We start from the raw sequence: 17,085 nt of genomic DNA, 5'->3' as shown, positions 1-17,085 counted from the left end.
CTCCTGGAGCCATAGAGTATTCAGGCAGTAGGACATTGTAGGAGACAGTCTGCCACATCAGGAAGTTTCTGGTGCCACGAGGAAGAACTCTATGTGAGACAGTCAATGGTGACTCTGGAAAATATTTTTTTTCTATATTCTGCCTTTCAAAATAAGATATGTGGGGGTTTTTTTGCAGCATGTAGTACAAGAAAAAAAATGGTACAAACTGTTTTGTTATATCCACCCAGATACACATATTGCAATAAATATGTCTGGATTATTTCCACTAGTCTTGCTGACCTATGTGCTATTACAAAGTGCTTCCTACCTTTTGCCTCTTCTGTCAGATCAGCTAATGGCTCCCAGCCTTGGGGGCATATGGTGTGCCCCTGTGGCTGGGAGCCTCATTAATTGACAGGGATCCCACCCGAGCCCCCATGGCTGGGAACTCCAACCTGGCCACATGTTCAATTAATGCACTCAAAGATTTTGTGTATTTTTTTGTTTAATAGCTTTGTGGTTTATTCTTTGTTTTATCATGCCATCAATTGCATTAGCATGTGGCCAGGTAACGATTTATGACACAATTAACTGGTGAATCATGTTTTAAATACAACATGGTCAAGGGGCATTTCTTTTACGCTTGTCTCCCCTCTTTACTGTATCTCTACAACTGATGCAGTGTTCCCTGTGCTGCTAGAGTATGTCACCTTGCTCTTTCTTTATGGCTTTTTGTAAGCCTATTTTTTCTGTAGCATTTGCTGTTATTAGAGTTAGTCCTAACCAAAGCTGTACTGATAAATTGCTACCACTTAGGCATAATACTACTATTATATTACTCTAGCAGGCCATAGCAGACTTTTGGATCCAGAGTCTACAGCCCAGCTGTGGACAGTAATGTGAAGTATAGACTGCTCAGGAGGGCTGAATCATCTAAGGGAGATAATTAGTAGCCACAGAAAGTTAAAAAGGTCCCAGAGAGGGGAAGTCAGGATGGGAAGGGGCAGGTGGGGGTGCATGGGTCAGGAAGACAGAAGGTGTGAGAGAGGGGCCTGGCCAGCAGCTACAATACTGGACCAGGGACTCTCAGGGACTGGGGAGAGACTCAGGGGATGTAAGACTGGGAGTAGTAGCATCATGATGGAGAGTTGAGCCACACTAAGAGGAAAGACTGCAGTAAGGAAGGAGCAGCAGTAAGCTGGAGGCACCTTCTCAGAGGCTGAGAAGGATTCAGATCTGCGAGTTAGCTCTTTAGCTTAGTGTTTGACTTATGTAGGGGGACACCTGTGAAACAGCAATGCCCTGGGAATAAAGGACTGTATTGTGTTTAAAGGTGTTGTGCACTATGCAGTAACCCCAGACCTGCTACTACTACGTTTTTCTTTGTTTTTCACCTGTTTTCCCTTGTCCCTCATACATCTCATTACATTTTGGTCTCATACATGCATATTATGGGCATATATACAGTGAAATTATGTCTGCCTATAAAATGGATATTAAGCCTCTTTTGCTTAGTTGTCTTCTTTTTCCTCCGCAACGAGAGTAACAGGGGCATAGGAGAGGGGCAGCTAAAGAACTACCTTTTTTGCTTGCTTGGTTTATGATCTTTCTCCTAGTTCTCACTACTGACTGGGGAAGACTGACAACTGTGTAACTCCTCTACAAATGCTGTATTTTGTAGACAGCTCAAGAATCCAAACAGCAATCTTGGGATTGGAGTAGGACTTTCTTAGGGATTGTGAATCTTCACATCTACATCATATATAGAAAATGCTTCCATCTTCAAACAATGAATCCAATAGACTAAACATGTAAGCCTCCCCCGCATGGCATATTTTTGGAAAGACAGGGGTAATTAAGATCTATAAGGTTAATATTTTATTTTTAGAAATGTCCCAATGGATTCATATCAAAATATACAACTTTATCAAAGAGCTAAGAGCTAATTTTTGGAAGACTACAAAATACTTACTATAAAAGGGAAGAGTTGTTTTATATTGAAAAGCATACCTCAAGCCAAATAAGGTGTCATGAATAACCTAGGGTTTAATACAGACTTATGTACAATGACATAAAGGCTTTACATTGTGAAAGAGGCTACAAACAATATAGTTTAATTTTTTTGTCAGAGGATGCAAAGGATTAAAATAAAATCACTTTCCATAAAGCCACATCTGGACAATATGGTCAGCATTATTTCCATGGTCCTTGCAAACATGCATATCGCAACCTGGAAATGCTGAGGTTAAAGAGCTGATGCCTGAGTGGGTGACCTTAGGTAGAAGGGGTCATGGGGGATGGTGAGGGGGGAGGAGTGCCCCAGAGACACTGCAAGTAGTGAGGAGCTAAAGCCCTGACAAAGCCCTACTTGGGTTGGGCATTTGGGGAGCAGCTAAAGCTAAAGCCTAGGGAGAGGGGCCAAAGACTGGAGATCCAGATGAATGGAAAAGTGAGGGTGATCCAGGGGAGTTCAGACAAGAGAGAGGGGGAGAGAAAGAGCCCTACTACAGTTAGGGATGAGCCAACTGGTAGCCTAATCAGAATCAGGGTGGGACAAGTCATGAAAAGCTAAACTCCAGGCATGTGAAGGTAGCCTCCTTAAGTTTATTAACCTTTTGATATCAAGACATGGCAGGAGAGAGAGGAGGAAGCCCTAAAGTGGGAACTGGAGTTGCAGAACAAGCTAGGTAGCCCCAAAGGAGCTCTGCAGCTGCCCTGAAGAGAGTGTCTGTTACAGAGACAAACAGTCTACAGTAGCAAAAGAACAGGTTAGGGATTACTTAGAGAAACTGGATTCTTTCGAATCAGCAGGGCCAGATCAGTGCATCCTTGGGTCCTGAAGGTAAAAACCCTTGGGGCTGAGGTAATTTCAGAGCCATTGGCTATCCTCTTTGAGAATTTATGGAGGTCAGGTGAGGTCCTGGATGACTGGAAAAAGGAAAGTATAGTGCCCATCTTTAATAAAGGGAAGAAGGAGGATCTAGAGAATTACAGACCAGCCTTACCGTGTTAGCTGAAGAAAAAAAAAAAAGAACATCACAGAGCAGGTCCTTAAGGAGTAAAGTGATTGGGAAAGCTATCATGGATTCCCCAAGAACAAGTCATGCCTGACCAAACTGATTTATTTCTATGATGATGTAACAGGCTGTGCAGATGTGGGAAGAGCAATGGATGAGATATACATTAACTTTAGCAAGGCTTTTGACACCGACTCTCATGACATTCTCATTAGCAAGCTATGGAAATACAGACTAGATGAAAGTATTGTCATGTGGATACATAATTCAATTCATTGTCCTCAACAAGTAGTCATCAATAGTTCAGTGTCTAGTTGGGAGGAGGTGTCAAGTGGAGTTCCCCAGGGTCCTATCCTGGGCCTGGTATCCATTAATATTTTCATTAATCATCAGGGAAATGGGACTGAGTGCATGCTTATCAAATTTGTGAATGACATCAAGTTGGGTGAAGTTAGGGATACTGCAGTCAGTAGGGCTAGGATCCAGAATCACCAGGAGAGACTGGAGAAATGCATGCACAAATACAGAATAGAGAATGAGTGGTTATGCCACATTATTGCAGAGAAAGACCTGGAGGTTACAATGCACCATAAGCTGAATATGAGCCTTAATGTGATCTTGTTAGACAAAAAAGCCAACAGCATACCTGCTTGTATTAGTAGGAATGTCACTTGTGATTAGGGGAACATAGCAGAAGCAAAGTGACAACCCACAAAAGGTAGATGAACATCATAATGTCATTGGTAACCAAACTGCTCACCTGATGCTTTTCAATGGAAAAAGTCCTAAATCCCAAAACAAACAACCCCCCCCCCCCACACACACACACTCATACTGAAAGGTACAAATACCCCAAATACATGGGTTTTACAAGCCCCTTCTTAATGATGGAGATTAATTTTGGTACTACGCACTGAAGACCAAGAAAGTAGCCAGCGTTGATGACATACTTACCAAAGAAATCAAGCAATTTGGACCCCAGACATGAAAATATCTCCTCTGCCTATATAACTCATACACCGTCAGTCAAAAATTCCAAAGATATGGGAACATGTTCAGGTAGTGGCACTTCTAAAGCTAGGGAAAGATCCATCGGACCCAAAGAGCTTCAGGCCTCTCTCTCTGCTGTCCCACACATAAAAAATTGTGTGAATGACTGATACTGAACTAGCATACCTCATACATGTATAAATACCTAAACCCTGAACAGGTTGATTTTTCCAGGGTGAAAGCCACCAATGAGCCAGCTGCTCAATGTAACTCAACATACTGAGGATGGTTTGGAAAAAGGCCAAATCATCAGTGCTGTGTTCGTTGACCTAACAGCTGCCTATGATCCAATTAACCACCAACAACTCCTCCACAGGATCCTGGAAATGACACAAGATGTACACCTTATAGAGTTGATATAGATCCTGCTCAAAAACAGAGTTTTTTGTCAAACTAGATGAGAAGGAAGTAGATGAAGGTGGTACATTAGAGTACTGGCCTCCCCCAAGGAAGTGTACTTGCACCATTGTTATATAACACCTGTATGAAAGACCAATTTGGAAACAAGACATTTAATCTATGCAGATGACCTGTATACAAAGCCCATTGGCCTTGACCATGTTGAAAAATCCCTAAGCAAGGCAGTAATTGGCCTACTACACTGGGAACCAATTATATTATTAATGCAAGGCACTACTTGTGTTTTGCCAACTCAGCAAAAACACAAGGTGCCTTGCATCTGAAAAACCAGGAAGCCAACCACCAGTTCAACATTGCATGGTCCAGGATCTCACTATCCTGCTGTCCAAATCCAGTTCACTTTGAAGAAACCCTTGATCAAACTCTCTCATACAACGAACACATCATGAAGACAAAAGCAAAGGTGAGCACTTGGAACAACATTCTATATTAGCTCATCAACTCAAAATGGGGTGCTAGCCCCTCAACCATCTGAACCACTGCTCTGGCTCTCAGTTTGTCCTCTGCCAAGTATGCATGCCATGTATGGGAGAGATCCATACACACTAAGTGCCTTGACTCCATTCTGAATGATAGCTCTCAATTCATCACAGGGTGTCTGAAGCCTACTTGCCTAAACAGTGTTTACCTACTGCCTGGCATTGCTCTGCCTAATATCAGAAGTACAGAGGCCAGCAGGACAGTATGATCAAGAAAAACTGAAGATGTGAGACATCTGCTGAGCAACCATCCTGTAGCATATAAACACCTGAAGTCATGAAGGAGTTTCCTCACCAGCACCAAACCTCTCAATGGCACAACCAAGAAGACACAACTACAGATGTGGAACACAAGGCTGAAGAAAATACCTGACAGTGGAAAAATGTACATTCCAGCAGCTGAGTCCTTACCAGGGACTGAGGAACCATGCCAAAGGTGGCAATGTCTCAACTGGCTACATATTGGAGTTGGATGCTGCAATAAATTAATGAAGAAGTGGGGCTATTCCACTGGTTCAACACCTGTGACCATGGCACAGAGCCTCAGATTATGCAGCACCTAATTCAATGCCTGCTGATTGAAGGCACGCATACAATGAAAGACATCACGAAGTACAATAAATGAGCACAAGTATGTGTAACAAAATGGTCACATATGCTGTAGAGACATGAGAAGACCTGTAATTAAGGAAAGTGATTTCTTCTCTCTATTCAGCAGTGGTGAGACCTCACCTGGAATATTATGTCCAGTTTTGGGGCCTGCATTTCAAGAAGGATGTGAACATTTTGGGAAAAGTCCAGTGCAGAGTGACAAAAACATTTATAGTGACCTGTGAAGCAAGTCTTATGAAGGAAAGGCTGAAACAACTATGGTTATTTAGTCTGGAGAAGAGAAGACTGTTGGGATGGTGGGGGATGAGATTTGCTAACAGCCTTCAAATACTTATTGGGCTATTACACAGAAAGTGGGGATGGGCATTTCTCTGTGTCTGTAGGGGACAGCAGTAGGAGCGCTGGCTTCAAGCTGCATGAAGGGAACATTAAGCTGTAGATTAGGAGGAACTTTCTGGGTATTGAAGTGGTCATATATTGGAACATGCTTCCTATGGAAGTTGTGGAATCTCTATGTTTCGAAACTTTCAAAAGCAGGTTAGACTAACACTTGGTTTAGATGGTATAGTCAGGGATGATTCTGCCTTGAGCAGGAGATTAAATGATTTTTGAGGTCCCTTCAAGACCTACTGTCCTATGATCATACTTTTCCCTTTTTAAAGTTTACTTCCTCTATCCATGCCTCAGTTTGGTTTCTTTTCTTTAAAAAGGTAAAATGTTTTCTGTAACAAAGAAAAAAACTAGAAGTTTAGCAAAGCAGAGAGCAAGAGTATTCTGGACTGTATCACAAGCTTTTAACAGCTGTCCTGGCAACGGGAGTTTCATCTCTCATATAGAAACCATTTATAAGCTGAAGATATATTGTCAAGCAAAACAGAGTAAAGTAAAATCAGTAAAAGTCAATAAAAAGACTGCTATGATGCATCAGGTAGATTTATATTCTTATGATTTCTGAACTAGAGGATGGGAAGAAACCCAGACCCAAAATATAATATTTTTTTAAGAAAAGGAAATGGATAATAAAAGCTGATGAACTGAAAAAGAAGTTCAATCAAAGAGAGGTTGCAATCAGCAAGCTGTAAACAAACATACACACTCTTTAAGCTGTTAGAAACTGATTAGCTAAATATAAATTTTAAAGGTAATTTAATATCCCTGATGAAGGAAAAAATACAAATGAAATATAAAATTATTATAAGGCTGTAAAAGTATTTCACCTTTGACTGCTCGCATGTTTTTACTTATGGCAATCAAAATTGTTTTAATCTAGTATTAGTGAATTTAGAATCTTATAGATTTGGACTGAAAGTGTTTAATCAAACATTTTAAAAGGACCCTTTTTATATTAACTATAACACTATATTTCCTTTGTGTATATGGAATATACTAGCAGGATGTTTTATATCTCACACTCTATTTTTAGTTGTTTCTAGTATTAATTTCTTAATGTTACTTGCCTGCTGCTCTAGCCATTCATATTTGACATTTTCATTTCCAGGTTGAAGCCATAAATCTCATTACAAAAGGTGTACAATAACACTTAAAATAAGTAAGACTGAAAAACACACTGAATTGTCAAGATCTCTTGACTGTTTTGATTGTTAAAGTAGTAGCACTAAATCAAGTCCTAGGAAAGATATAGGGGGACTTTTTCTATACCAGCTGGAAAATTTCTTGGCAATACCTAGGCTGAGGATGGAGAAGCATAAGGGGGATACAGAAGACAGATAACATACACACTATGAATGAGATGTATGAAATTGATCCAGAAGCATGAAAAAATGGCAAGACTACTTAAGGACCAGGATCCAGTTTACTGTATCTTTTTTTCTTGTATAATCACACAGAGCTTGCACTGGTGTGAGTAACAGACTACTAAATCAGAGAGTGGGATTACATCCATGTTGCATTGTTGCAAATGACAACAGACAATACATAGAAATAGTAATCTGAGCCACTCTAACTTCAGGTTACCAGCAAATTCTTCCCTCTTGCCAGAAAAATCTGTAAAAGTTCAGGAATATGATGTAGAGATAAGTGGCTGTAATGTAAAGTAAGCAGAAACTACACAGATTTTTTTTCTAGAGAATATCTGTATACATGTTCTTGCCTAATACATACCACTTTACTTACCTTCAAGTTTACCCCATTATTTCCAATATGTCTATTTTAGGCGCACTCACTTCAAGGATCCTTTGTGCTGTCTAACACAGCTTTAATAAAAACATCCATTACTGAAAGCATTTCACTTTACTTGACAAAGGCATGCTTTATTTTATCTTTTAGGAAAAAGAAAAGCAGACAACAGGCATTTCAAGGACTATTTTAAGGACTTGATCTTGCAAACACTGTGCATATGCTTAATATTAAGCATGTAAAGAATCTTAATATAGTCAATACTCAGAGACTTGAAATTAAGTATCTGGACAGTATTAACAAAATCAGGACCTAAATCTGGCAACAATCTAGTTACTTCATACATCATTCAGCTTCCCAGTTACTAATATGAAGGACCATTGCTAAGAATGAGCAAAACTATGGACAAATTATTTCACTTCCTTCCCCCCACCCAAAACAGAAGAGTCAGAAACCAAGGCCATGCCAGGGGAGCTGAAGTAAGACCAAACATAAAACAAGAGAGGGGAAAAAAGGAGGGTCGGGGGAGAAACAGAGATCCAAAGAAAAGAAAACCAGCTTGGGGAGAATTCATAGACCAGGAGAAATACCGTACAACAAACTGCCTGAGGAAAAAGTGCAGATACGTATAGAGATGCTGATTTTTCAGAGACAAATGTAGGAAGAAGAAAGGACTGAAAGTGGTGGATTGGAATCCCTGAAGGGAACATTAAGCTAAGAAAAGTCTATTCAAACACATTAAGGCAAAGCCTGTTTGTACATTCTGCAGTTTGAGCAAATATTCAGCACCAAAGGAGATTACAGCTATTTAAAAAAAAAGTTTTAACATTAGAGACTTATAAGGTTAGACAAAGGAGACAAAGACAGAGCTGGGTTGTTACTTTTTAGGACTTGCTGGCAATGTGAAACAAACTGTGCCCTTAATGCTGCCCTAGCTCTTTGATGGAAAGCCTGGCTAAATGGAGCCACTAAAGCAAACTTCCCACAGTGTAACGTTTTTACTTGCAGGACTACTTTTTATTGCATGTTTTTTTATGACAGGGCCCCCTCTAGGGCTTTTGCAATTGCAGTATTCAAGGTAACTTGAAGAAAAGCAGGTCATCTCAGAACACGCAGTTCTGCCACCTGCTGTGTTGAAGATCTCAAAAGAGATGCTTGAGACAGGGGAGCCAAGAAGGGACAACAATCAGGCATGATGACTCTTAATGCTATTTCCTAGAGCTAGCTCCTTAAAAAATGATGCTACACCTTTGGCTGCTGTAAGAAAACAATGCATGACCTACTGTCAGAGGTATACTAAGCTCCTTTGGTGCCCAGGGGTAGGGGCAGTCTTGTCTGCTATGGCCCAGGCTTCCTGAACTCCAAAAATGGATGCTATGGCTAGGGCACAGCTCCCTGCATACAGGTCCCTGCATACTGGTTGCAGAGGCTGTGCTGTGTGGATTCCCTGGCTCCCCCTCTAAATTGGTACTGCAGGCTGTTAGTGCACCATTCATCCAAGCTTAGATATTCTAGGGCACTCTTAAACAAGCTGCTCTAATTAAAATGCTGCAGCATCTCATGTATCAGTACCCCTGTGCTTAAAAATGGTGGTGCGGGTATTTGAACTAAAACTCATTTAATGAGCATTAGTTCAAGCAACTCCGCCGCCATTTTTAAGTGCCAGGATGCTGATACATGAGGCACGGGAGGCTGCTGGAGTGTGGTAATTACCATGCTCCAGCAGACTTGATTAGTCAAGTCTGCTCTTACAACAGCCTCTGCACTTGTGTACAGGCACCCTTACTGTCTACTGTATCAGAGTCCTTAGCCAACTGATTGTCTTCTGAGGTACTATTATCTCCATTTTCTAGCTAAAAATAAGGAATATATAAACCAAATGACTTTACCAAGGTGTCACAGGGCATCCATATCATAGCAAAATATTGAATGTAGATCTTCCAGTCCCAAGCCAGCACCCTAATCACTAGACATTTCTTCCTCTGGATTTCAGGGCAAGAATGAAGAGAAGTTTCAAGAAGAGTTTTATCTGTGTCAAAAAAAAAATTCTTATTGCTGTATTCTAGATAGACTTTTTATTGAAAGGTACCAGGAAAAAGGAATGTCTTGAGTAATCCAAAATTACCACAAGTTACTGGTAATTTACAAGGTAAAACAGCCACACACTAACAACCCTGCAAAAAAAGGTGGACCTTATTGACTGTGCTTTACTTGATCAGGCAGTTCCACAAAGCAGCACTTTGGATAGTTATGTAAAGCTCTTCACACCTAAAATTAAAAACTAACTAACTTTCATCTGTTCCTCTATTTCCCTCATCTGTTCCTAAATGAATTCTGGTCCCTGTCCAGGTTTTATTTATCACTACATTAAAAATCTGTTCCATGTAGGCATGAATAAAGTATTAAGAGTAAAACCAGTGGTGCAACTCAGGTCTTTTCTAATATAAAGCCTGTTCCAGGCTCTGGAGTATCCTGGAATCTAGAAGATGCAAATATGGTTAAACTACCTTGACCAACAGCCCTTTTCAAACCTTCTGGGATGCCCACAACAGAGTATATCCCTTACAGTGTATTACTAACACAGCCAAAAAGGCAGGGGCACTTGAACTAAGGCTCATTGAATGAGCTTTAGTTCAAGTGCCCCCACCGTCATCTTGAAGCACGGGATGCTGAATACACAAAGCACTGCAGGTACTTTAATTAGAGCAACTTTCAGAGCTGCTCTAATTAAAATGCCCCCTCCCCATCCCCCATCACCCCAGAGCACATATACAGATCCTCCTGGTTTCCTAGACAGGGGTATCAGATTCTACATAGTAACAAATTTATGGAATACAAAGCATTTTTTCCACCACCAGGCATCAAAAAAAAACCCTGTTACCCTTTGTCAGATGTCCATATCTTTTAGTCAAAGGACATGTGATATGACAGGTGGGACTGGAGAATGAAGGTCAGATTTAATGTAACCACAGCAGATCAGGAGTACAAGCTAGTAGTCTAGTCATTAAAAGCTTCCCATTTGATATACTCAGTGAAGATCTTTCCGCTGATTACCAGCTGTATCTCTGATAGCTAACAAAATGGTGGTGTTGAATTACATCTACTAAATATTTGCAAATGACAGTCTTCAAAGTCCTGAAACTCAAAAGTAAATTTAATTGGAATTTCATGAGCAGCCCAAAACAAAATTTTGTAAGACGTATCAAATTTAGAATTCTCTCTCTCAACCTTAAAGACACCTGGGGCCAGATTCTATTCCACCAATTTAGCATCTAAATAGACTTAGGAACCTCAAAGTGATTCTGTTCCATTCTGTTCAAGTCTCCAAAAACCTAATATTATATCTACTTTTCTAAGACACCATCATCTTACCCTTCAGATTGAATCACAAAATAGCAGGAGCAATAGGAGCAAAATAGAGGAAAAGGACTCACCCACCCTGAACAGTCTTCAGGACCATTTTTCAAGGGTTCAAAGAGGGTGAAATGAAGTTGCCCTTAGGATCCAGAGTTCAGTTATATGCCTAATATCTACAATAGAATCTGTCCCAAAAGCCTTTCACTGTTGTCATAAATTATCATATCCTAAGTTTTCCCCTTAAACTTAATGCGGAATCCATGTAAGATTGTACCGTCTTTCCGTCATCCTAAAAACAATATAACACGTACTTAACCAGTTGGAAGAGAAAAAGAGGTGACATCAATTTAAGAAAACAAGCACTTGATGGCTAAACCTGCTTGGCTCCGACGTATTTAAAAAGGAAGTGCCAGAAAACTATGATGGAGGAAGAGTGGTTATAAAAGGGCAATGGGGAATAGAACATTTTCATGGATGCTGCTGCTGAGGGAGAGTATGTCTGTTCTGTTTACCTTAACTTTTCTTAACTGTGCAGAAGGTATCTATGAACCTACTATATTACAGCAGACCACAATGCTTGTTACTAATATAAGCATTTGCATGCTATAGAGAAAAAAAAATCACTTCTTTTCTTTTCAATTGTACTGACACTGAACATGTTGGATAGTGTTTATATAAATTTGCCACATTACAGCTTTCTTGCTGCTCTGCTGTTTCTCCAATGTTTGCCTATCATCGTTTGTTATCATCAACAGTTTGCACTTGGCTTACATGTAAAAAAAAAAAAAATCTTTGCAAACATAAGGCCTGGAGGCTTCTTTTTTAACACAGGCTTCAAAACTAGATTTGAGAGCACAAGATAGAAAATCTTCAGAAACTGCCATGTCACTGACCCAGCATGAATTCACTCACAACTGGGCTAACAATACTTAGAAGCTTCTTCTAAAGGGCTAGATCAGCAGCAAAATTTAAGTCCTCTACACTCTTCAGTGCTGGTTCCCTTAAATTCTATCAGCATATGAACAGCAAGGTTTCTAAACCTCTGTGGCAACAGTTCTGATTTCTTGCAGATTCAGAAAACCAGGAGACCAAACTTGTAAGTCTTCATTCTGTTATGATTTGTTTTCTCAGTCAACAGGAGTCATGTCTGTCTAAGGACAATGGAACCTCACCCATACTGAAAATTCAAAATTATTCTATCACACTGTATATGCTGGTCATAACCCTGCTAGCCCATTGAGATCCAATGATCTCCAAGCAAAGGCTCTTCTAGTGCCAAATCCTGCCCAAGTGCAGAAAGGAGGAAGAAGATAGGATCAACATCACTTTAAGTTGTCACTATGGCTCCAAAATGTAGTGAAAGAAAAATTTACACTGAACATTAAATGCTGTATGTACTGTATCTGGTTATTAGAAATGGACATAGTAATCTGTACAAATGGAAGAAAATATAAGATAGTAGTATATTTAAGATCACATATTTTTGATTTTTAGTTGTTTCTCTAAACTGCATTTTTCTATGTCTAGAACCTAATATCAATATAATTTTACTTTTTTTTTAATTTGTTTTTTTACCACTACTGGTATTGAGATTTACTAGGAATGCCTCAATTGTGTTTACAAATAAAGAGACAATTAAATTAAAACCAATAATTAAAGCAGCTATGTTTCTTCATGATCCCAGTATAGTAGCCAACAGGTTAAATGTCATATTATTTACAAACAATCCCTTTCAACAATATGAAAATAAATAATCAATTGTTATGTATTGAAGAAGTCATTCCACAAATCCTTTTAATTATCATTTATTTTGATTTCTCTTCAAAAATATGTTCAACTCTTTCAAACACAAATGTAAGATAACAGTCTCAGCCTTAGAAGAAACTTATAATAAGGTCCTTAAAAGTGTTTGAACTTAAAAGGTGGACTAGAACATCCTGATATTAAAGCTTGATATCTCATGCAAAATACCCTCTGAGCATTTCAAACTTATGCTCATTTGAGGCAGGGGTTAATTCTGGATTGTGCTGCCTAATTCATGTCAGGGTAACTTCAATCTGCTCCACAGAAATAAAATAATCAATTTGCTCCCAAAGATAAACCACTTCCAATCCCTCCCCTTCCTTCTCCCAACAAATCAGAGTAGGGGTAGAGTATTGGCTCCTAACCACACCCCTGCTCACTGTGGTAGAAGACCACCTCTGTTTCTCCCCAAAAACTCTGCTCTGTGACAATTTGGTTAAGATGGGCCCTGCAGAGGGTACACACCTTACCCTATCTCTTTAGGTAACCTGAGCTGGATACATTCCTGAGGGAGTGGGGAAACCTGATCCCTCTGCCTACGTGACTGGTATCACATACCTGGGTGAGGGGCTTGGGCTCCCTGGGGAGCTAGAGACTGTCAGTCTGCCCAGCAACTAGTGATGCATTTCAAATTGGTTGGCTGACAGCCAAAAGCTGCTGGCCTCCATTGGACCAGGTAAATTAAGTCATAAGGGCTATATACATTAAGGACTGCCCAGGAGGAGGGGCAGCAGCCATGAAGAAGACTCAGAGAGAGAGAAGAGCTGGACCATCTGAAACTTGCTCTCTCTCTCAAAACTCATGATCAAGGAACTGCCTGCCTCCAGAGGGAGTCTCCACCTGCTTCTGGATGAAACTTGTGAATAAGCTACTGGAGAGCTAACTAGATATGTAGCTTGCAGTAACTCAGATGCATGATCAAAGGCTACCCAGCCATGCCAGTTTGCTTTATGGGATTTCTCTGATATTGCTTTACCCTGTACCCTATTCCAACCCTACCCCTTGTAGCTAATAAAGTTCTCCTTTGTACCTAGCATGGAAGACTTATTGGGAGTAGGTCTAGATTATGCCTTGGGGTCCCCTTGGTTTGGCTGACTAAGGGAGACCACTACTTGTGCTTCCGACTGAGGGAAGCATCCCAAGTTCTTGAAGTGAATCAAGTACCCTCGAGGGCTACTAGGTCTGTGTTTCCCAGGGGGTGCAGAGCCAGAATCAAGCCCATCCCTGGGTGGTGGCAGTTTTACCACCAGGCTAGCGGGTGTGCTCCAGAAAGGGGGTCAGCCAGACATGAGGTGCCCCCAGGGAGGCACTAGGAGCCTGGAAGGTTGTCGGGCACAGTGAGGTGGGTGGCTCAACACAGGAGCACCCTCTACTGGCCTGCCACACTCACCACCCTCTAGTAGTAAGTCAGAGTTGTACAGGTAAGAAACAGTACTTACCCTTAATAAAACAAAACAAAAAAAATGTACAGATTTTTCCAACCCGCAGTATCCCACCGTGCTCCACTCTGTCATCTGTCCAAAGAAGGAAGGAGGAAGAGAGAACAGCTGATAGCCTGTCCAGTAATGACTGATGGGGCTCCAGCAGGGGAAAATCAGGCAATCTTTGCCATCCAATTGTCCCAAGTGTTTGCCATTCAATTGTCCCTTGCCACCGCAATACCCCATTATTACCTGTGGTAATAGTGATGGTGCTGATCTAATGATTTCCTCTATCCAAACTGCTGGGTAGGCTTGCAGGCAATTGCCAGCCAGTGGGATGGCAGCAACAGTGATGGGCAGCCTTATTATTAGGACAGACTACCTAATAAGCTCTTGCCAGTATGGGCAGCCCCATTAGTTCTTGTCATTGTGGCAATAGTTGATTGGCAGAGCCTGTCAATGTCCCACTCATTGACAGGCTTTCCCATGGACTGAGGGAGCCAAGGAGCAGCCCCATATGAATCCCTGCCTACAGATTGCTTTTGTGGCAATTTTGCTGGATTCCAGCCACAATGGTGTACGTATATGGATGCCTTTGTAAGGGCCTTTATTTGTTTTGCTAAAAACGTTAGTGCTATAAAAATAACATGCATCTAGAGACTTCTAATCTATCAGGTTTTTATTTGCTTTCAAAGGCCATGTCCACACGAGCGTGTACATTTGCATCTTTGGGGACAAGAAGCAGTGGCATACCTTGTGCTACTGCTACTTGTCCTCAGGGAATGTCTGTACTACACACCCTCTGACACATGGCAAGTTACCCTGGGTGGGGTGGGGAGGTTGAGGCCAGTAACTGAGCTGGCCCCAGGCCCCTTACCTGGAGGCTGGGGAAGCTGCAGCCATGGTGATCCTGATTCTTGGAGCTTGGTCAACAGCTGAAGTATGGCTCCGCCCAGCCAGGCTCTGGTTTTGGGCAATGTGTGCTGCCCCTGCATGTGCCGCCCTACATTTTTTTTTTGCGTGAGTTTTTTTTTTTACCCTGGGATCTCCCAGGGTCACCCCCCGCCCCACACTGTTACTTTGCAGTGCAGAGAAGAGCTGAATATGCAATATGTGGTCTTCAGTGCTGCATACTTCACAGCTGTGCTCATCTGGACAGAGCCAGAGGATGCATCTACAGAACATGTTTACTGCAGTTGCCCAATTAGCTCTTCAGTAGTGTCACTGTCTACATGAGTGGTGTTATTGGGCACAGTAAACTAATTATCTCTACCATAGAATAGTACTGCCCAACACAAGTACTGTTCCATGGCAGAGTTATTTACTTCACCACAACGCACATGTAGACTATGACTAGGGCTGGATGGGGCTTGAGGGTGCTATAGTGCAGGGATGCCTGCCAGCTAGCCCCACACTGTAGCACCCTCATGCCCTAACCAACCCCTCCACAGTATGCTGAATTGGGCAGGAGAAGCTCCAAGCTGGCAGGCCGACCCAAGACCCCTGTCAACTGGGGCTGTACCACCTCAGCTCAACTTGCTGTGGTCCCAGGCACATGTGTAAATGCTGTGCCCAAGACCAATAAACTCTGGTGCAACATGCACCAGGGTTTATTGCATCAGATTATTTTTACGTGTAGTTGTGCCCAGAATGTGTCAGTGCATTCTCAGTCTCATGCCTCTTAATTCTTAAGCAAGTATGTCAAATAGCTTGGACATGTGGAAAAGAGCCACATAAAATAGACATTTAAAAAGGTATCTAGAAATACAGAGAAACTGCTTAAGGGGTACATCTACATGAGACTTTTACTGCCCAGTAGACTAATTAGCCATGCAGTAAACATTGCACATCTACACGTGTGTCCCTATTATGCTGGAGTAAATTAATTCACTCCACAGTGGGATAGTACTTACCTTTACAAGTTCTATTCTGCTGCAGAGTTAATTAACAAGTGTTGTAAATATGAGTACTATCCTTCTGAGGAGTTTTTTTTACTCTGCATCTGTTCATGTGTAGATGCTGTCCTGCTGGATGGCTGGGGCAAGTGCATGTTTCAGTGTGGGGGCTGCCTGCTGGCTAGTCCTGCACTGAAGCATCCCAGTGCCCCAGCCAGCTCCTCTGCAGCACATTGAGCCAGGGGGTGCAGCCCCATGCTGGCAGGCTGACCCCCCCAGATTCCCTGCCACCTGGGGCTGCTCTGATGCAACTCAACATGTTGTGGTCCTGGCCACATGTGAAAATTTGGTGCCTAGAAGCAATAAACTCTGGAGCAAGAAGTGCCAGAGTGTATTCATGCACATTAATCGTACGTGTAGATATTCCCAATGAGGATAAAATATTCTCTTATGTGGGATAGATTGGCATGACTGGTATGCGCATCAGACCATAGGAATGCATTCCTCTTGTCCTTAACATCCCTATGATAATTGACTCTCCCTCCTCTAGGTCGTTTCAGTGCAAAATCATATTGTATTCCTTTGATAAGGCCAATATTTTTAAAACCATGTACTAATTAGGAGTACCCAGTTTGGAACTGAGCCCAGCTTTTCAAAAATGATGAGTTGTAGCTGACTTCTATGTGAGCTGTGGATGTGCAAAGCATGATGAAAACAGCTATTTCTCAGTTCTTGAAGCAGGATTAAAGCTAAAATGATACTTTCATGTGTGGCCTGATTTTGTCCTGCGATTCACAGCTTCTGGGGGTTAATTCTTGATTACTCATAGTAAGAGTTCTGATACAAATATATTTCAATTCTCCTGCAGAAACTGTGGAGAAGAAACCCTCAGACAATCAAAGTGAAAGAGTAA

This window comes from Alligator mississippiensis, chromosome 1 (assembly GCF_030867095.1).
Source record: "Alligator mississippiensis isolate rAllMis1 chromosome 1, rAllMis1, whole genome shotgun sequence".
Classification (NCBI taxonomy): Eukaryota; Metazoa; Chordata; order Crocodylia; family Alligatoridae; genus Alligator; species Alligator mississippiensis.
This window is presented reverse-complemented; position numbering follows the sequence as displayed.